Below are 22,424 nucleotides of genomic sequence, written 5' to 3' on the forward strand. Positions count from 1 at the left end.
ATCACAGAATTAAGTTTGGGAGTAGTTCATCTCTGCAGTTTTTTGGAACAGTTTGAGAAGTATTGTTATTATTTCTTTAAATGTTGGTAGAAATCACTCGTGAAGTATTTGAGAAGTGCGAGGTGAATGGTGCGCAGACATACCCCCCTTTGCCTTCCTAAATGAAGCTCTGCTTGCCCCCAGTGATGATGCCACTGCACTCATGACCGACACCAAGTACATCACCTGGTCTCCAATGTGATGCAATGACATCACCTGGAACTTCAAGAAGTTTCTGGTGGCCCAGATGATTTGCCTGTGTGTAGGTACAGCCACCACTTTCCAACCATTTCCACTGAGCCTGACAGTAAAGCCTTGAAGTCCCAAGGGCCCACCTCTGCCTAGGGCATTCCTCCTATCCCTGCTGCTTAGCTGTCACAGTAATGTCCTCTGTGAATTTCATCCATGTTGGTGTTTCCTTGCAATGTACATGGAGGAATGCCTGTTGCCCAGAAAATTCCCCTGAGATGGGTGCTTTTTGTCCATCCCAAACCAAGGCACTTCTAATAAGGCTAACTAATAAAGTGTTGGAGACAAAAGAAAAAAAAAAGACACCAAAAGAATATAATACTTAGGAGTAAATATTACCAAGGAGTAATCAAAGAGTTGAAAAACCTGTAAATTTAAAACCACAAAGCACCGATTAAAAAAACAAAACAAAACACGCTTAAAAAGAAAACAAATGGAAAGACATCCCATATTAAAGGATTGGCAGATACAATGTTGTTACTATGTGCATATTATCCAAGGCAATATACAGATTCAATTCTATGCCTATCAAAATCCCAGTGGCACTTTTTTTTTACAGAAATAGGAAGACAATCTAAAATTGATATGGAATCACAAAAGACCCCAAGGAGCCAAAAAAAAAAAAAATCTTGAGGAAAACAGAGCTGGAGAAACAACACTCCCTGATTTCAAAATATATTACAAAACTAGAGTAATTTTTTAAAGTGTGGTATTGGCTTAGATAAACATATACATCAGTAGAACAGAACTCAGAGCCCAGTAATAACTGACACATATAAAGAAAGTCACCTGATCTTTGACAAGACTGCCAAAAATACACAACAGTTAACAGGATAGTTTCTTCAACAAATATTCATGGAAAAACTGGACATTCACACACACAAAAATGAAATCAGGCCCTTACTTATACCATAAACAAAAACTAACTCAGACATATAAGATATGAAACTGTAAAACTCCTAGAAGGAAACATAAGGGAAACTCTACTTGATACTGGTCTTGGCAATGATATCTTGGATATAACACCAAAGTGTCTGATAGAAACTGGATATGAACAGTGGAAGGAACACCTAAGGCAGATACCCAAGTCCTTGAAGGGTAATGAGATATGAGATGGAGGCAAGGATTTTTTTTTTTTTTTTAAGGCTACACATTAGAAGCCCAGGAACTTGTGGCTTCCCCGGGTCCTGGGATCATCGGATCAAGACCCGCATCAGGCTCCTTGCTCAGCAGGGAGACTGCTTCTCTCTCTGCCTCTGCCTGTCACTCTGCCTGCTTGTGCTCTCATTCTCTCTCTCTCTGACAAATAAATAAAATCTTTTTTTAAAAAAATTAACACTTTCAAGAGCATATCTCAATAAATGTCTGATAGGAGTTTTTATGTGCATATACCAGCTCTTAAGATAATTTTGAGGCATGTGTTTTACACTATTTTCCAGAATTTCCCCCTTAAAATAAGGTCCAGACAATCAAAAGGCGGATAGTGTGCCCACTGTTAACCTCTCCTTACTTAACTGCCCCACTGCCATGCTGATGTTCCCTGCATCCCCCAAATAAACTACTTTCACTCATTTTCTTTGCTCTGGACTTGGTTCTGGGTGAAGCCAAATCCAGATACAAATATGCTTCTTCTTAGTCACTTAACTTTCAATAACATAGAATCTATATTAAGCATCTACAGGTTGTATATGAATGAATTATGATAAAAGGGGAAAGTTCGATGAATGGGACTAGTGCATGTCATATAACTATGTAGAATTGTACTGATACTGTAAAATAGAAGCCATCAGATAAAAATATCTTCAGTTCCCATGAACAGTGTGATATCTTTCCCTCTGTGTAAGTTTAATCTTCACACATGCTAGGGAGCCCATTTTCCCTTCTCATCTCTAGAGCCTCCAGGTCCACTTTATTCCAATGCGTTCTCTCTGATTTCTTTCTATGGCATCAGTTATCACTTACAGGCTTTCGGGTATCTATCTTCAGTTCCTAGATCTCGCCCAATATTCAGATCCACAGAGCAAATTCCTAACTGAACATTTCCAGTCAGATATTCCACAGGCATCTCAAACTCAAAACGTCCAACACTCCAATCATTACAATTCGCACCACTGGTCCTATTTTTTCTCCCGTGTATGAAATCGAGTTTTCCAAAAAAGAAACTAATTTTATTATTGCTCTGGTTCTCTTCTTTACCTCCATATCCAACTAATTTAAAGGCATGTAATCCTAACTCCCAAGCACTGCTACCTCCACAATTTCCACCTATTAAAATATCTCACTGAGTGTAAGCTATCATCGCCAGTGTATTGACTATCGGCTCAAGATTTTTGTCTGCCTAAAACTCACTTTCCCATTTCTCCACCACAGGCTAATTTATTTTCATATTTCAAATTCTAAATTATATATATACTTATTCATGTGTTCAGTAAAACCATTTTGAATGTCAACATGGTGTCAAGATTTATTGTGGACACTAAGAATAAGTACATCAGTGAATAATATAGACAGAGTTCATGCTCTGCTGGGTCTCAAACAAAAGCATGGGAAGGAGTGACATGAGGTGTTATGGAGGAAAATAAATTACGGTTGGTGAATAAAACATCATGGCGAGAACAGAGTGGCCAGGGAAACCACTCTGATGAAATGTATATCGGAGCAGAGACCTGCATGAACTAAGGGAGTGAACTATACAATTATTTACGGGGAGCAGTTTCCAAGATGATAGAACAGCCAGAATAAGGATGCCCTTAGGTAAAAGTAGGTTGTATGATTTAGGAAAAACAGATATCAGTTTTTTATATCTCACTGTCCTGACATTTTTGGTCTGTTTTATATGACTCTCCTCTGAGTTTTTACAGTATACTGTCCCTCTATCCTATAAACTGATAGATTTTATGTAATAATCACCTGCTTGGTGACTTTTTTAGACTCCTAAGCAAACACTTCAAGGACAGAGTCACTGTCTAACATATTCTCTGGGCCTGGTGTACAGTGTCTATAATAAAAAGCCTCAATATATATCTTATCAAAAATAAAAGTATAAGAAGGCATTCATATACAAATATACAAACACATATGTCTGTATATATACATTTTTTTTCATTTTTGCCCCATTTTTAAATATTTGCTTACGTATGTTTTCAACCATGAACTAAAAAAAATAATAATAATAAGTAAATAAAACCCGTGAACTGGACACAAGGCATGGGTGGCTCCCAAGACCCATTCACTTTCCACTTCCCACTTGCGCGTTAGACAAGCCCGGCTGCCGCCTGGGTTGGCTCTGCCTACCTGGGCTCCTGGGGCTTCTCACTCTCAGAATCTGGCACAGCATGGCCGCGCAGGGCAAAGGTGGCTCCGAGAGAGCCCATGGTGGGTAGAGAGCCAAAGGCCTGCCTTGACCTTCCCCACTGGGGCTCCAGTCGCTTTCCCCGCTCACACCTACCAGAGCGGGAGGGCGGCGGGGGTGGGGCAGCCCTGCAGTGGCCACCACGAGGCAGAGCTTCTGCGTCTGCGCCAGCTGATTGAGCGCAGCTTCAGCTGCGGGGCCCCACCATCTGGCTCCTCCCCTCCTCACCAGCTTCTGCAGGTCTCCATGAAGATATTTCTTAGTAACCCATATGTATGTTAAAATATACATTACATGCATATAACATGAAGTGTATAAATTAAGTATATCTGTATTATATGTATGCATACACATCGTACTCGTTCTTTTTCTGGAGAAATCTGACAGGTTATTTGATACTGAAAGTGGTTCTGCAGAACATGATCTTAAGGATGAGTTTTCTGAATTGAGTCCAGAGGTTTTGGAATGGGTTCTCAACCTGATTATATTTTAAAGATGTTCATCACTCTGTTTCTGGTGGTAAAGAAGGCAGTGGTATCTATGGTGTGATGCAGCAGTACAGACGGGCAAAATATCATTGCTCAATATTCTTTTTTTTTTTTTTAAATACCATCTTGGGGGCACCTAGGTGGCCCAGTCCGTTAAGCCTGTGCCTTTGGCTCAGGTCATGATCCCGGGGTTCTGGAATCAAGTCCCACTGCAGGCTCCCTGCTCAGCATGGAGTCTGTCTCTCTCTTTCTCTGTGTGCTGCTCTGCCTACTTGTGCTCTCTCTCCCTGTCAAATAAATAAATAAAACCTTTAAAAAATATACCATTTTAGGGACGCCTGGGTGGCTTAGTTGGTTAAGCATCTGCCTTTGGCTCAGGTCATGGTACCAGGGTCCTGGGATCATGTCCCATTTCAGGTTCCTTGCTCAGTGAGGAGCCTGCTTCTCACTCTGCCTGTAGCTCCCCCTGTTTGTGCTCTCTCTCTGTCTGTCTCTGACAAATAAGTAAATATATTCTTTAATAATAATAATAATAATAATAATACCATTTTAGGTTCACCTGGGACTTAGTCTAGTAAGCCTGGGACTCTTGGTTTCGGCTTAGGGTCAGAGTCCTGAGATTGATGGGTGTTGGGCTCCACACTCAGTGAGGAATCTGCTTGAGTTTCTCTCTCCCTCTCCTGTTCTTCCCCTCCATGCTCGTGCTCTCTCTCTCTCTCAAAATAAATAAATCTCTAAAAATACCATTTTAATGAAGCATTCTTCAACATCTCTTTTTAGTTTTGGATAAATATGTGCAAATTTAAAACCTTGACTGTCTTCATTGAACTGTCTTTTAAAGTGCTAAAGGCTTAATTATTTTCCATGGGGTAGGATGAGTATTTTCAGTTAATTTTTTATCTTGAAATACAACACACATCTAGAAAAGATGAAAGGCATATATGTATATAGCTCTTTAAATCATCAAAAAGTTAGCATACGTATTTAAATATCGCCTAGGCTGACAATAGGACAGCATCTCAAACACCTCCTTTCATACCCTTTCTGATTACTACTATTTCGTTTCAGGTCATGATCTCAGGGTTGTGAGATCAAGCGTCAGCGTCTATACTCCCTTTTTAAATTTTAATCTCTTTATAACATAGGTTGAGATAGCTATCTTTCCTGACAGCTCTTTGAGTATTTGATAGTTGCATATGAGACAGAATAATGTATAATATGAAAATTGTACTAAGGTTTTTTGAAATAATTATGTTTATTTTTTTAAGGGACTCCTGTTAAAAACAAATGATAACAACAAAAAATTAAAACAACAGAAACAACCAATGGTTGTTACAGGAAAAAAAAAGAAGCAATGCCAAACAGAAACTTTCTTTACTAAAATATAATAAAAAAGATCATAGTTCACCACATTTGAATGGTCTGGTATTGAAGAGATCCAAATCAGAAGATTCGAGGAGTCACTGTATGCTAATCCGGGTAAAGCTAAGGGTGTGAACAAAGGAAAGTGATTTTTATTTATGTCTCTATGAATTCACTTATTGATAACTAAATTATGTGATGCTTACAAGTTGCTTATCTTACTAACTCTGATCAAGTCAATGTTGGTAGGAACTATGTGTCTAAAATTATACTGTATAAGTTCTAAACACAATGCTACACTGTATTAACTAGGGACATGCAAAAGGCTCACCCACCTTGTTGCATCCTTTACTGTCAAAGAGGTAGCTTGAAACAAACAGAAGGTTAAACAGTATACTTTTTAAAAAAGTAAAACTTCCAAGTTCTTTCTAAAACATGGAAGTTTGCATATTTAACATTAAACTGATTATGAAATAATCAAAGTAAGATCCTTATTTCCTTAAAATATTCAGTAATGTGGCAGGATACAAAAATCATTGCACAGAAATCAGTTGCTTTCTTATACACTAACAATGAAAATACAGAAAGGGAAATTATTAAAATATTTAAAACATGTTTAAGGTTTTATTGAGGACTAGAAACTACATCTAACGATCTATTCTCATCATATTTTCAGTTCTGACTCAATTATCTTAGCAATTGAAAATATATTAACTTCTATCACTTTGTTTCTGTTAGTTAGAAACTCCAAGTCAGGGTATAAATACTTGAGATGTAGGACAACAAATAAAGTTTCCCTAGAGCCACCCAGAGCACCTATAACAGGTGGTTATGGACCAGTACTTTAAAAATAAAAAAAAATAAAATGACCAAATATTTTGACTGATTTACAAACTATCAAATGATTGACTTATGAACCTATTTGTAAACATTATCATATTTGGTGGGTACTGTTTACAAAGAAACTTATTTCAGATTTATTTCCCTTGTGGCTTATTAACATTAGGACTAAGAGTGTATCCATGTGTATCTATCTATGTATATCTATCTATATACATATATTTAGAGAAAGAAATAGATTTATCTGTAGTGGAAATGTAGACAATGTCAAACTTTAAAAATTTAGTTCATCATAATAATTGTAATATATTATGAATACTTTGATTGCAATAGCACTAAGTGCAATGCAAACACTTGATTGATTGATTGGTTGATTTGGGTCCAAGTATTTTTTGTCAAATAAAGAACATACTGATTGCATTATCAAAATTTTGTTTGTAGCAGAATTATCTGAGTAGGTATCAAGCCAGTAGGTCTCTGATGACCTTGTATACCTATATCTCTGATGGATACCACCTTTTAGTGCCAGTCAGTTATACCATCATTACCCATGGATGGTTCCTCCAGTGAGATGCTAAGTTTAGGCTCAGATTTTCCTTTTTTTTTTTCCCTCCCCAAAGTAGGAACTTGAGAAAAATGAGTCACATATGACATCACCAATGATAAAACAATTCCTTGGCAGTAAGTTAGATTTTTGAATGATACCCAGACACAGAAATGGTCTGTTACTAAACACTTTCCTAGTTTTTATCTCAAAGAATAATCCTGGAAGAATTCATAGGAAGAGTCAATAAGTTTACATTGTATGAGTCTGTGTGCAAACTTACATCTAAAAGGAACAGCATGCAATATAAGTAAGTAAGTAAGTAAATAAATAAATAAATATTTTTAATCAAATAGAAATAAAAGAACTGCATGCCTATTAATGTAGCACTAGAAGACCTGAACTAAAGGTGTGGTGTGGTGAAAATAATTAATGTAAAAGCTGTGTGGTGAAAATAATTAGTTTAAAAGCTGTTTTGACTAGCACTTGTCTACATTTATACCTGAAAAATAGAAAACCTTCTGGTCATTCTGTGACATTTTCCTGTAGTGGAAGATGACAATAGAAGTATGACTATAATAATTTAGAACTCTAGCCAGATCATGCTCCTTTAAAGATGGTCTTCACATAGTAATGGGAAAAGAAGAGAGTTGTTAACAAGTGTACACTTGAGCATTCAGCTGAGTTAGGGCATGCCAATTATTCCTCCTATGTGAATAATCAGATAAATTGAGATTCCTTTTGCAAACCAACTAATCAACAACGAGGAGGATGACCATAACTACAGCAAAACCCTGATTAACCATAAGAATTAATTCCAAAGAGGAAAGCAATAACTACTGCCTCCAAAAGAAAAGCACATATAATTATTTTTCAGAAAGAAAGTAAATTATTTCTTAATAATCCCTACTGTCTTTGAATATAGATGTCTCCTCTTTCAAGAGAGTCAAACTTAATGAGTAATGAGGAGAAAGAAAATTTCTAGTTTCTCTGTATTTAAAATGTCTCAGTTAAATATTACAAATCAACACATGTCTTTTGAAATTCCTAATTTTTGTCTATTTTGAGGGACAAATTAAGAGTAAAATTAAAGCATGGGGCATGTATTTTAAAACAAATGTCATTATTCAGTACTCAGTTGGTAAAGAAAAAATAATAATCTGTTTCACCTTTCAACATGATTTAATTCAGCAAGCAATCATTGATTTTCTATGCTGTGTAAAGCTTGGTCCTTGGTGTTACCAGAGATACAAAAATGAATAACCTGTAGTCCTTAGCTTCAATGAACTGATAGTCTACTGAATAAAACAGATTTATAAGCTGCCACACAAAATATCAAACAGTAATTTTATTAAAAAGGAGCAAAGCTAGGGTGCCTGGGTGGCTCAGTGGGTTAAAGCCTCTGCCTTTGGCTCAGGTCATGATCCCCAGGGTCCTTGGATCGAGCACCGCATTGGGCTCTCTGCTCAGCAAGGAGCCTGCTTCCTCCCTCTCTCTCTGCCTGCCTTTCTGCCTGCTTGTGATCTCTGTCTGTCAAATAAATAAATAAATTTTTTTAGAAAGGAACAAAGCTCTCAACCTTTAGCGGCATCAGAATTTCCTGGAGGAATTATTAAAACATAGATTGATTGGCCCGCCCACAGAGTTTCTGACTCAGTAGGACCCAGATAATTTGCATTTCTCACATGGTCCCAAATTATACTTATGCTGTTGGTTTTGGAATGATACTTCTAAAACCCTGCTTTAAGACTATGATACACAGAATTATTTATTTTTACTTTAATCATTCAACAAAAGAAGAATTCTCAGGAGACATGAATGTGCTGTGTGATAATTCATTTAAATTTGATATGAGGATGAAAAAATAAGCAATATATGGAAAGGAAATAAAGACATAGAATATTGCCATCATGTGTAGAAGATGTGGGTAGACTCTGCATGGATGTATTTGACTACTACAAAGGAGAGATATGCACAGCAGACTTACTGAAAGTTTATATATATATTTTTAAAGATTTTATTTATTTATTTGACAGAGAGAAATCACAAATAGGCAGAGAGGCAGGCAGAGAGAGAGGAAGGGAAGCAGGCCCCCTGCTGAGCAGAGAGCCCGATGTGGGACTCAATCCTAGGACCCTGAGATCATGACCTGAGCCGAAGGCAGCGGCTTAACCCACTGAGCCACCCAGGTGCCCCTGAAAGTTTATATTTGACAAGCGAAATAAATTCCATCTACAATAAGACAGTTTACCCCATCAGAATAGCTATAATTGAACAATATCAATTTATGACATGATTTGGTTGTACTTAGAACTTGTATTTATTTCTGGTTGTGCAAAATATTATATTATTTTTATAAAATGATATGTCAGGAGTTTGTTTGTTTTAATATTTTGTTTATTTATTTTTACAGAGAGAGAGTGTATGCCTGAGGGCACATGAGGGGAGGAGCAGAGGAAGTGGGAGAGAAGCAGACTCTCTCTGCTGACCACAGAGCCTGACTTGGGGCTTGATCTCACAGCCCTGAGATAATGACCTAAGCCCAAATCAAGAGTCAGTAACTTAACCAACTCGGGCATCCAGATGCCCTGCTTTGTTAAGTTATTTATCTTAGCCTGTGATTCATCCATTTTATTCCTAGATATAGTGCCAGGGGTAATGAAAACACATGTCAACTAAGGAAGTTTTATCTACATTAGTCTAAACCTGTAAATAACACAAAATCTATCAATGAGTGAATGAATAAAGAAAATGATCTGCGTATAACATAGGGTGAATCTCAAAAACATACTGAGTGAAAAAAGTCAGACACAAAAGTTTAAGTTTTAAAAGTAAAGTTAATCTATGATGATTGAAATCATATTGTTTTTCTAGGATTGGGGGGAGAATAAGTGAATAGATATATGCATATTTATGGAAATATTCTATTACTTGATTGGATGGTCAGGGGAATAATATCACTAAGATGCAGCAGATCGGGTTTACCATATGACTGGATATTATTGGTAATTGTGGAAAAGAAAAAAATATGGTGACATGTTTTGAGCCTACATAAAAGAATGTATAATGATGTTAATAAGTGAAATAGAAAAACTAAAAAAGTAGCATTTATCGGTGTATTCATTTTATGGCTATGTAATAAATTACCATAAATGTAGCAGTTTAAAACACACATTTATTATTTCACAGTTTTTGTGGCTCAGGAGTCCAAGCAAGATTTAACCGGTTATCTTCTTCAGGGCTCATAAAGCTGCAATCAAATCATTAGCCACACTGCCTTCTTTTTCGGATGCTGAAATGGTAAGAAATTCACTTCTGAGCTTTCTCAGGTTGTTGGAATAATTAATTTTCCTATAGCTATAAGACATATGGCAGCTTGACACTTCAAAACCAGTAATGGGAAGACAAAGGGAGAGGGAGATGGGAAGCAAGAGAGAGAGTGAGAGCAAGAGAGAGAGATACTAGCCAGATGGGTACTACAGTCTTGGCAATCTTTTGTAATACAACCACAGACATCTTATCACCTTTGCAATATTTTATTGTTTACGTCAAGTCACATGTCTTCCTGCTCTGAAGGGGAAAGATTAATACAAGAGTGTGAACACCAGGAAACAGAGATTATGATCATGAAGGTCACCTTAAAGTCCGTCCTCCACTGTAAATAAAAATTATTTTAGATTGTTGAATTTGTAAATCTTTCCTGTGCCTATGTCAAGAAGGTAGTAAAAACTTTGGCTTTGGTGAGATGGTGGAGTACTTGACTATTTCCATCATATACTTTTTGGATTGGCATCTACTCTTTCCACCGCTTAAGTTTTTCTCCATAAAGGGATATATAATGAAAAATAATTATTACAAAGAAAATTGGATCTTCTTAGTGATACCAACATGGTCAAGTTTGCTATGGATGTATAAAAAAAACCTTGATATTGATGATGCTCCACATGTTTTGAATGAAAAAAGTACCACAGTTGTTGCAAAACTGAAACAGCTTCAGGCAAATGGAACCAATTGTGAAAACATCTGAAGATCCAGAACCTACAAGGCAGATGCAGTCAACCAGAGATGGACAGATACTGTTCGACTACCTACCTGCTGGACAGGTGTGGTTTTAGGAAGGAATATTTAGATACACTCTAAAGATAGGCAGAATTCCAATATGAATGTGGGAATCACTCTGGAGTAGCAGAATCTTTACTTCTTGATTGTGTTGATTCCAACGACAGACAGAAACACTTTGCTTTTACTCGGAAAAAATGGCCTCTGAAATCTTAGCATAGAACTGGGATGCAGCTATGGAAGAGCTATTATGGTTAAATATAGAATAAATCTGTGAGTTCTCCACTTCAATCTTTTCAGCAGTAAACATGGCCAATCCACTGCCTCTGTGTTTTTTCTTCACCCACCTCAAAGGGCATAATAACATTACTGATCTCTTCCTTTACCAGCCACCATATCATAATGCAATTCCGACAATGTGTCCACATATTCTGCATTGTTTTGATACATCCATCATTTCAAACAAAGATGTTTGAAAACGCCAGCAAGTACTAAAAGATCTGGTTAAAGTCATTCAACAGAGTTTTACACATGTAAAGACCCAATTACAAAATGTGGTGAATACTTATGTGTTAACTTAGACTTCGTGTCTTGGAAAAAGCTGAAGGAGTGTGAATCAGTTCTTGTGAATGACTTCTTGGTGGCTTGTCCTGAGAATTTCAATTAAAATGCTTATCTTTTCATATATGAGACTTTTTGTGGCACCCACCTGCATATCAGCCTTAACACATGGGCAGACAGACCGAACACGACTCTGGAAGAAGCTGAAAAGTGGATTGTCAATTTGATTAGAATGCAAGACTGCATACAAAGACTGATTCTAAGTTAGGCCATGTGGTTATGGGTAACAATGCAGTCTCACCCTATCAGCAAGTGATTGAAAAGACCGAAAGCCTTTCATTTAAACACCAGATGTTGGCCATGAAAGAGGAAACTTCATCAGAAAACTGGGTCAGAGGTTTCTTTTTTTTTTTTTTTTAAGATTTTATTTATTTATTTGACAGAGAGAAATTACAAGTACACTGAGAGGCAGGCAGAGAGAGAGAGAAGGAAGCAGGCTCCCTGCTGAGCAGAGAGCCCGATGTGGGACTCGATCCCAGGACCCTGAGATCATGACCTGAGCCGAAGGCAGTGGCTTAACCCACTGAGCCACCCAGGTGCCCCAAGGGTCAGAGGTTTCTAACTGGGCAACTCAGGACTCTGACTTCTACTGAAGAACTGTGCAAAGACAAGATGAATAAACTATAAAATAAAGATGAAAAAATAAAACCATTATATAAAGGGTGACATATGTTTTAGAAGCACTTAATACACTGAATATAAATTTTGAGAAATTTGAATAAAATTTACTGTTACATTAAAAAAGAAGATAGTAGAACATACAAAATGATTTCTGATTACTTAAGACTACAAATATTTAATATTTGAACAGTATGCTGATAATGGCTCACACCTTCCATTACATTTCTGGGATATAAAAGAAAATAACTTAATGTCAATCTTAATGTCAATTTCTTTATTTTAGAATAACATAAGGTGATTTTTTTTTCAGCATGATGCAGGAAAGGAAAGGAATAAATTTGCCCACCTAGATCAATTGGGCTATTAAATTTTAAGAATAATTTGCAGGAAACATAATGAGAGATATTTTTAAGGTGCAAAGTTATGCGCTAGCATAAAACAAGAGCAAGGAAGCAAGGATGAATATCAGTTCTGTACCAGTGAAGCCACTGACCATATGTTCTCTTCTCTAGTCCAAGGATAAGATAAATCATCATCTCAATGCTGATAATCATTTCTGTCCGTCAATTCTCTAGCAATCTGTCTCAAATCCCTACTAAAGGAACATAGATAAAAGATGATCACGTGGCTCAAGATTAATGGCTGAGCTATAACAGTTGGGCAAGAACTTTGCAAACTCCCAGGCAGGTTTAATAAGGGAAAAGACACTTTGTCATGGGCCATTCAATCTGTAAGAATTTGGTGGGGATCTTTTGGGAATGTTGATAGTAATTTACTAAGTACAAAAAGTAAGGTCAAAATAGTAATTATTGATGGAATAATTAGATATATGGATAAAAAAACTCTAGACAGATTCTTCAATAGGTAGTAAGTATGAACAAAAATGACACAACGGAGAAAATAATCATAGAGAAGATATTAGAGAATATTTAGAGACCATTTAAAAATGAACTGGGCTGAAGCAGAGATAAAAATCTGCTAAAGATTTCATAGAGCAGTAGTTCCAACAGGAAATCTAACTGAAATGAACAGTGAGGAAGTTAAATTTCAAGTGTAAATTTAACTTACTTTTGGTTGAAAATCTCATTGACTTAGGAAATAGAATATTATAGGTAAAGGATCTCTGAATTTATGGGAGGACTTTTAAGTAGTAGAACCAGATTAACATAGAAACACCTTCAGTTACAGAAGGAGTTGGGGAATATGAACAGTAACAGCAGGGGGAACAGGAGCCCATGTTAGGGCAGAGAACAGATATACTATTCCACTAATTCAGTTTGGAGAGGACTTGCTGTTGGGAGCAGAGTTATGTTAGGTAATATGTATCTCCCAGTTGAAGAGTTCCATCAACCCTTGGATTTTCAAACAGAATTTCAAGTATCTATGTAAAGACATAGTTTTTGGAGAATAATTTTTATGCCTTACATAAAATTCTCTTTGGGATATATGACCTCAAAAAACTGTTAAGATGTAAAACCCTGTTAGAACTAAACTATATTTTTAAGAAGAATCCATCTCCCTTTAAGAGTAAAGAGGACCAAGGACATAATGAGGCTTATGTGCTGAAATCGACAAACTCTAGCCCTTGTCATATATTTACCAAGGAGGAAGCCCAGGAAATTCGTTATATGTAGAATGGTGTTTCAGAATACAAGAGTTGAATTTCTTCTGTAGATATCTTTGTTGTTGTTGCTCAGGCCCAGAAAATAAAAACCAAGGAATAACTAGCTATAGATGTTAAAAGTAATATATTTAAATGAGGAACAAAAAACACTTTTTCTAACTATTAGTAGTTGCATAGGCATTTAGGAAAGCATCACTTATCGCACTCAAATACAGTTCGATTAGGCCATTCCTGAAGTTAAGGTTTTATAGAAATGGACTCCCTAGAGATTACTGCACATCGTGATTTTAGAAAAAGACTTGTTAAAGAAAAAATTCACTGGATGATATTTAACAGGCAATGAGGACTATGTTCAAGACTACTCCAATAGGGGTCAGGAGTATTGCAACAGGTCAGAAAAACTGAGCTCAACTCCACCAACACAAAAGGCAGGAGGACTTTTAACACTAGGATGAACTACGGGAAAAATTCTGGAAGATGTTATGGGAGAGGGAGGTTGGTCAATTTGGTTAGGTCATCTCTGTTTGCTAACTGGTACTAATCTAAATTTGGCTCCTACCCACCCTCAGAGACTGGGAGATAGACACTTGTTCCTGGAAGACTATATTTCAAAGGGATGACTCCCAGATCCCTGTAAAAAATATTCCTGGGTTTTTTGTGTTTTTTTTTTAACATTTTTTTTAAAGATTTTATTTATTTGTCAGAGAGAAAGAGGGAGCGAGAGTGAGCACAGGCAGACAGAATGGCAGGCAGAGACAGAGGGAGAAGCAGGGTCCCTGCCGAGCAAGGAGCCCAATGTGGGACTTGAACCCAGGATGCTGGGATCATGACCTGAGCCGAAGGCAGCTGCTTAACCAACTGAACCACCCAGGCATCCCTATTCCTGGGTTTGTAAAACCAGCAAGAGGCTGGGAGAAGATTCACATCTCAAAAAAGTAGAAAAATAGTTCACAATTGTAGTTTCTAATGTAAATAAAAGGAAGGAAGGTCAGAGGCTTGGAGTCAGGAAGAAATCTAACTTTTAGTAGAGCTAAAGGGAATATTGGTCAGACTCTTCTGCTTTTCAATACTTTCTTTATACAACAACTATATATACAACCAAAATAGCTTTAGTCCTTATATGGAAATTTGAAATTAGTAGTGTTTTCCTTTAACAAAATCTATGGAAGATCTTTGACTTGGAACTGCCATACCAAACACCGTTACTACAAAACAGAGAGTGCTATGTTTCTACTTGCCACTTTGAATTTACTAAACCATTCAATTTTCTTTGAGGTTAAAAAAAATGTATATGCACACATATTTGAAGGGCTTACTATATCACATATGCAGCTTGTGAAGTGTTTCTTCTAGAGTTTTAAGGCTTTTGCTGAATTGGCTGAATTTTGTATACTGCAGTAAAGCTAACTATTCTTTTGCTTACACTGCTGTAAATTTTGCTTATTGTTATGTATAATGTATGAAGAAGCACAAATGTACAATGTATCTTTTGCAGGAAGATTATGAACTAAATCAAAAGTATTTCCAATATAAATAATAAAAGAGAAAAGACAATTTAAAATAGAACCAGAGAAGCTTAGGCACACAAATAAAATTTCCAGAGCTACTTCAGAAAACAAATTATCTAAGGCAGGTTGTGAGTACAGGGCTTGGCTATTGTTAGAAGTCACTGGAGATATTTTTCATTCAATACGTGCAACTTAATGCCGCGGCTTTCTTTAATTTCTGATGAAAGTTAATCACTCAATTTTTTTACTTCACTTATATCTGATTGGGGGGTGGGGCGGGGAATAAAGTATTATCCACAAAAGAAAGGAAAGGATATTTGTTAAATGGAGAAATTTTTCTAAAACCTAATTGGTAATACTAAAGATTCAAACTACTGGTAGAGAAACTATTGAAAGATGAAAAAAATAAAGAATTCTTCTTGACACCAAGCCAAAAAAAAAAAAAAAAGGAAGAAGTATAGTAATTAGGGGCACCTGCGTGGCTCAGTCATTGAGCGTCTGCCTTCGGCTCAGGTCATGATCCCAGGTCCTGGGATCAAGCCCCACATTGGGCTCCTTGATTGGCAGGAAGCCTGCTTCTCCCTCTTCTACTCCCTCTGCTTGTGTTCCCTCTCTTGCTGTGTCTCTCTCTGTCAAATGTATAAATAAAATCTTTTTTTTAAAAATAAAGAAAGATGTCTCTAAAAAAGAATCCTCTTAGACACTGGATGAAGTCACTATGACATAACTTAGTCATTTCTGGAAAACGACAAGGGAACAAATGACCCGAAACAGGAGAGTGTTTTAATGTAACTTCTCTCAATTTAATACATAAGTAAACTTGAAATACAAGCAATTCTGAACCAATGAAACCATTATTCCTCAGTTTATTAACATTGTTGGCTGTATCACCTGGACAACAAATATTTAAGGGACAGTCCAAATTGTTCTGTCGCATTTTCTAAGTGATGAATGGTGTCCAGATCTCTCTTGGCTAGTATGGATTAGAAATACAGAAAATATATTTAGTAGTCTTTCAGAAAGACAGGATTTGCTCATAAATCTAAATGGTGCTCTTTCAAATTAAGTGTACATAAACCAGTTGTCTTTGAGAAAAGCAATCAGGGTAGTGACCAAATGTAAATTTCATAGAAGAAACAGACGACGATCAAGTTAATATCTTTGGCATATTGTACTGTCCTAAGAGAGTGAAAAACTCTATGTGTGTGTGTGTGTGTGTGTGTAGTCATAGTTTTTTGGTTTTCTTTTTTGCCTGTACTAAAATTATTCACTCTGAATATGTGCATTCAAACTCTAATATCATTATTATATTCATTGTACTTGTCTCTATGCTTTACTACTAATTTTATGGTTTTTGAATATTTGAGTCTGCAATACAGATAACCTCAACATTTCTTTTTATGTTTTAGTATCTTGACTTCATCCTAAAATCTCACTTTCATTGAAAAAAAATACACGTCCTGAATAGAAAATCTCTGAGTATATTTACATTTGATTTGTCACCTCCAGTTCTAATTTTTTCTTTTCATTAAATTACCAATCTCAACTTTAAGTCTTTTATAACTGATTTCATCTTACAGAACCATAAGATATTCAATTTCCCTGTTTGCTTAAATAACCATTAACAGAAATCATATATATCAGATTTGTTTAAAGCTTTTGAGTAGATAGAAGAGAAATGGGATATAATAAGACTTTCAGCAAAAATGTTAATAAGTTGTTTGTAGTCGTATCTATTTCATTTCAGATTATCACCAAAATTTCCTCTTTTTTTCCTTCCACATATTTGTAGGTACTTCATTTTCTTTCTGAGTTCACAGGTGCCCCAGCAAGTCAAATTTCATTTGATACTGTTTTATGGAGAAATTCACCTCCATTTAGTCAGTCATGGCAATCTGGCTTATCAAGCATTTCCTGGTTTTATCAAAAAGAGGTATCAAAATATATTTTCCTATATAATCAAATTATATACTTGGGTACAATTACACAACTTTAGAGAAAGGGGAAATTGTTTTTTGTATTAAAAAGCATCTTGGCACTATTTTTCATATTTTATGTTATTTTCCTCAAAATTTTCTTATGAATCATATGCATATATTTTATTATTTGTTAATATTTATTTTTAATTCTCATGTGGATTTTCTGAATATTATTTTGTCTAAAAGAAAACACAATCACAATTATAAATAAAAGGAAACTTTATACATCTAAAGAATTTACTATTTTATTTAAAGCATTTACTACTATTGATGTTACCAGCAAATCAATGTTGAAATTATTCTCATAGATCCAACAGTATGTGTAAGTTTGGCAAAGAGACTATATTGTTAAGGAAACTAAAGGGAAACTAAACAGGATATATTCTACCAGATTTTTAAATATCTTTCTATCTTTTCAGTGTTCTGGGCATTCAATTGCTCTTATTTCCCAGATACTACTTCTTGGAAGTAATTGTACATGACATTTTAAAAATAGTAAAATTATAATTATGTAGTTATATATAATTTTGACACATATTCCACATATTCTGAAATTAGATCAAGAGAATATTACTTTATCATTTCACTGGGACTAAAATTTCCATCATATTATTTGTTCATTTGAATTAAAGCTGATTAAAATTTTGTTGAAAACTTTGAACCCTTGAACAATTAGCATTACTCATTAACATAATTCTACTTTTTAGTCATGGAGTAGAAAATAGTTTAATACGATGTGAATTCAAAAGGTTTTGCCAAATTTTAATCAATTTTGCCAAATTTTAATCAATTGTGAACTTTATTTTTTCAAACTAAAATTTTCACCTATATTTAGGTTATACCACTCAAGACTATGAAAGTTTTTCTGGTAAAACTAGTGTTTTTCCTAATTACATGCTTTTAAACTACCATATGTTATTTATATCCAGTTGGAATGTAAAAATAAATAAAATATTATTATAATTGATTATACATAACTGTAATTATATAATTATACTACATAATTATATAGTTACAATTATAATTAGGAAGCGATATATTAAGAATTTATTTAACTTGGAGAAATTGTGCTTAAATTTTCTTTACTGCTTTTCTGATTCTAAGCATATTATATAATTACAGAGAACTTATAAAATACAGAAAGTAAAAACAAAGTATGAAAAAATTCTAAACAAAAACACCATAGTTCACCATTCATATGTTCAAACACTTAAGACTGCACATGATACGTATTTTGTGCTATTTATCATAGTCAGATAAAAATGCACAAGTATGTCCATATATGTATAAATTTGAGGATAACACTGAATTGGTATAATAGAATGGTTTATTACCCTTTGAGCCCACTCTTAACCCAGGAAGTGGGACACAGATACATCAGAATTATCTACCTAATAGAAGTTCAATAGCCATGGCATGAAACCATTTCTTCCTTATGCCATAGAGAAGGATATACCGCATGCCTGGGTGGCTTAGTCCGTTGAGTGATTGCCTTCAGCTTAGATCATTATCCTGGCATCCCAGGATTAAGTCCTGCATTGGGCTACCTCTTCAATGGGGAGTCTGCTTCTCCCTCTGACCCTCCTCCCTTTTGTGCTCTCTCTTTCTCACTCTCTCAAAGAAATAAATAAAATCTTAAGAGAGAGAGAGAAAGAGAGAGAGAGAGACCATATCCAGTTTGCTGTCCACAGCCCAGGAAAGTAAAGGGAAATGGTCCACAGAAATCACAGTAAGCTTGAAAGTATCTGCAAGATGGGAAAGAACATTCAAGGCTCTAATAGTAGGATGATGGCTTAAGTAGTGACTGACTAGGCTGATACTCTGGCTATCTCAAGATCAAATGAATGAATGAATGAATGAATGAACGAATGAACAGAAATATATGGAGAAAGAAGGAGTTTGAGAGAGAGATAAAAATGGAGCAGACTATACTACTATTTTCAGGCCTGGGGTGGATTTTCTGTGAGTTTATTCTGGGTCAAGAAGAAAATGCTACCAAGACCTAAATATTCAGTAGTTACCCTACCAGAGAGGACTTCTACATTTGGAGGAAACCTTAGCAGCTATGGAAAAATTTGAGCCAGAAGTGAATTTTCACTTCTTAGATCCTGGCAACAGAAAAGCCTCAGAAGAGACTTGTGAAGGACTCACACCCACACCCCTATAAGTCAGCAAATGCCTGGGCAGAATTTAATTTTAGACAGAAGGGAAGGACAGGGGAAAAAGCAATGGAGCATCTTACTCTCCACACTCCCAAGGCCCTGAAGCCACAAGTTTAGACAGTCATGACAGAAATGGAAAAGTATTTGAGTCAGTTGAGGCTGCTGTAACAAATTACCACAGACTAGTTAGCTTAAAACAAGAAATATTTATTTCTCATAATTGTGGAGGCATGAAGTCCAAACTCCAGGTGCCAGCAGGGGCAGGTTTTGGGTGAGGGTCCTTTTCCTGGTTTATAGATGGCCATCTTCTTGCTGTATCCTCACATGGCAGAAAGAGAGTGAGGAGGTTCTCTGACCTCTTCTTGTAACATTATCTATTTTCTCTTGTCAGTTTTAGTAAGTTGTGACTTCTAAGTAATTTCTTCATTTCATATAATTGGCATTAAATTGTTTATAATGTTCCCTTTGTATTATTTTAATATGTGAAAGATCTTGAGTATACCCCATCTTTAATTGGTAATAATGATAATTTGTCACTCATCTCCTTTTTTTCTTTGTCAATAGAGTGTGAGATATATAACTTAATTGAAATTTTCAAAGAACAAACTTTTGATGTTATTGACTTTTACCATAGGATTGTCAGATTTAACAAATAAAAATACAAAAACCCAGTTAAATTTCAATTCATATCAACACTGGATATTTTTGCACGCATAATCATGTTCCATAAAGTATTTGTGACATAGTTGGTGCCTGGGTGACTCCGTCAGTTAAGTGTTCACCTTCTGCGGCTCAGGTCATGATCCCTGGTTGCTGGGATCAAGTTCCATATCGGGCTCCCTGCTCAGCAGAGAGTCTGCTTCTCTCTCTCTCTGCCCCGCCACCCTGCTCATGCTCTCTCTGTCTCTCTCAAATAAATAAAGAAAATCTTCAAAAAAAATTGTGACATGCTAAAAAAAATACTCTATCCGAAATATGAATTTTACTGAGTGTTCTGAATTTTGTGAGGCAGTTCTATGTTCTCTATTTTCAGGTTTTCCATTTTGTTGATTTCTGCTCTTAATCTTCATATCTGTCCTTCTGCTTACTATATGCTTTGTTTGCTGTTCTTTTACTACTTTCTGATGGTTTACAGCATTGACTTCAGACATTTCTTCTTTCTTAATATTTGCATTTAATGTTAAAGATTTCCCTTTACGTATTTCTTTAGCAGCTTCACATGAATTTTGATATGTTGATTTTAAATTATTTGACTCAAAATATTGCATAATTCCCCTTTGTTTTATATAGTGACATACATGCTATTTAGAAATAAGTTTATCTATATCTATATTATATATTGTATATATATATAGTGTGTATTCTGTATTATATATATAATATATATATTGTGGGCTTTTCTATGTGTGTTCATTTTTTAAATTTCTGGTTTAATTATGTTGTGATCAAAGAACATAGTTTGAAAGAGATCCAATTTTTAATATCTATTGAGATTTGTTTTATGGATCAATAAGTGGTCTGCTTTTGTGAACACTCCATATGTGTTTGGAATAATGTTTATCCTACAGTTGATAAATATGGTGTTCTACAAATATCACTTAGATTATGATGGCTGACATTGTCATTTATGTTTTACTTATTTTCATCTAGTCACTATAAACTAATTTGAGGGATGTGATATATTAACTATTAATATCTGTTTAAATTTTATGCCAGAATAATTTTGCAGATATTTTTACCACAGTTTTCTGTCTTATTTAGATGATACAGTTTATTTAGATCATAACCTCATTGTTTTTATTTATTTATTTATTTATTTATTTGGCTTAGTGAGTGTCAGGTTTGGGACAGCTGGGTGGCACAGTTGGTTAAGCATCTGGCTCTTGAAGTCTGCTCAGGACTGTTCCCAGATCGCATTGGGCTCAGCACTCAGCATGAAGTCTGCTTGAGAGTTTCTTCTCTCCCTCTTCTCTGCCCCTCTCGTTCATGCTGTCTCTCTGTAAAAGAAGTATATTTTTTTAAAGTGTCAAGTTTTTGGATCAAAACAATTGTATCTAGTGCTTGATAGATGTTTCTTTAATTTAATACATTTCATTATTTTGAAAAAATGATTTCATTTATTCATTTGCGAGAGAGAGCGCATGCACACCCAAGGGAGCAGATGAAGGGGGAGGGGCAGAGGGAGAAATAGACTCCCCACTGAGCAGGGAGCCTGATGCAGGACTCGATTCCAGGACTCCAGGTTCATAACTTGAGCTGAAGTCAGTCGCTTAACCGACTGAGCCACCCAGGCGCCCATTTAATACATTTTAAAATGGGATTCTCATTATGTATATTTTCAAGTCTATATTTTTAGTATTGATATTTTGAAATGAGTACTTTCAGTAGGTTTTTTCAGTAGGTTAATTCATTATAGTGTTAGTTTTAAGGACTGTGATTATCAAATTTTGATTAATATATGATTTATAGATCATATTCATGATTTACTTACTAAATTTAATACCACTCAATAGAATCTAAGCCTCCAGTCTACATTCTTAGGATTTTTTTCCAGTGTTTGTTTCTGGATCTTTAGTAATTGAGAGGTCATTGAGGTGGTATTAAGATGAGAATTTTTGGCTTACTGACAGGCATGAGCTATCATAGCCACTGCATTAATCTTGTTCCAGACTTTCCACCAATATAGAAAAGAACCATATTATTTATTTATCTGGGTGAATTCTTTGATCTTCTTAGGCTATGTCAATTATTCAAGACACACGGTTGAGACACTATAGGTTCTATTGATAGTCAAAACCTTGGGATTCTATTAATGTGTATCCATACACACACTTTATATAGCCATCAGCAAAGACAGAATATTTTATAGGTTGCAAAAAATAAACATATTTGAATGCTTAATAAACAGCCTACATGTATCCTAGTATCCGAGATGGAATTTGGTCTTTCTGACATTTGGAGATAAATATAATTTTG

The 22,424-nt window shown here is 35.5% G+C and overlaps 1 pseudogene; it reads left to right on the plus strand.

Annotated features, from left to right (window-relative positions):
• The first annotated feature begins 10,635 nt into the window (after positions 1-10,635).
• On the plus strand, positions 10,636-19,565 carry LOC101683370 (annotated as a pseudogene).
• The last annotated feature ends 2,859 nt before the right edge of the window (positions 19,566-22,424 follow it).

The sequence above is a fragment of the Mustela putorius genome, unplaced genomic scaffold (genome assembly GCF_011764305.1).
Source record: "Mustela putorius furo isolate JIRA1106 unplaced genomic scaffold, ASM1176430v1.1 tig00003974_pilon_pilon_pilon, whole genome shotgun sequence".
NCBI classification, from domain to species: Eukaryota; Metazoa; Chordata; class Mammalia; order Carnivora; family Mustelidae; genus Mustela; species Mustela putorius.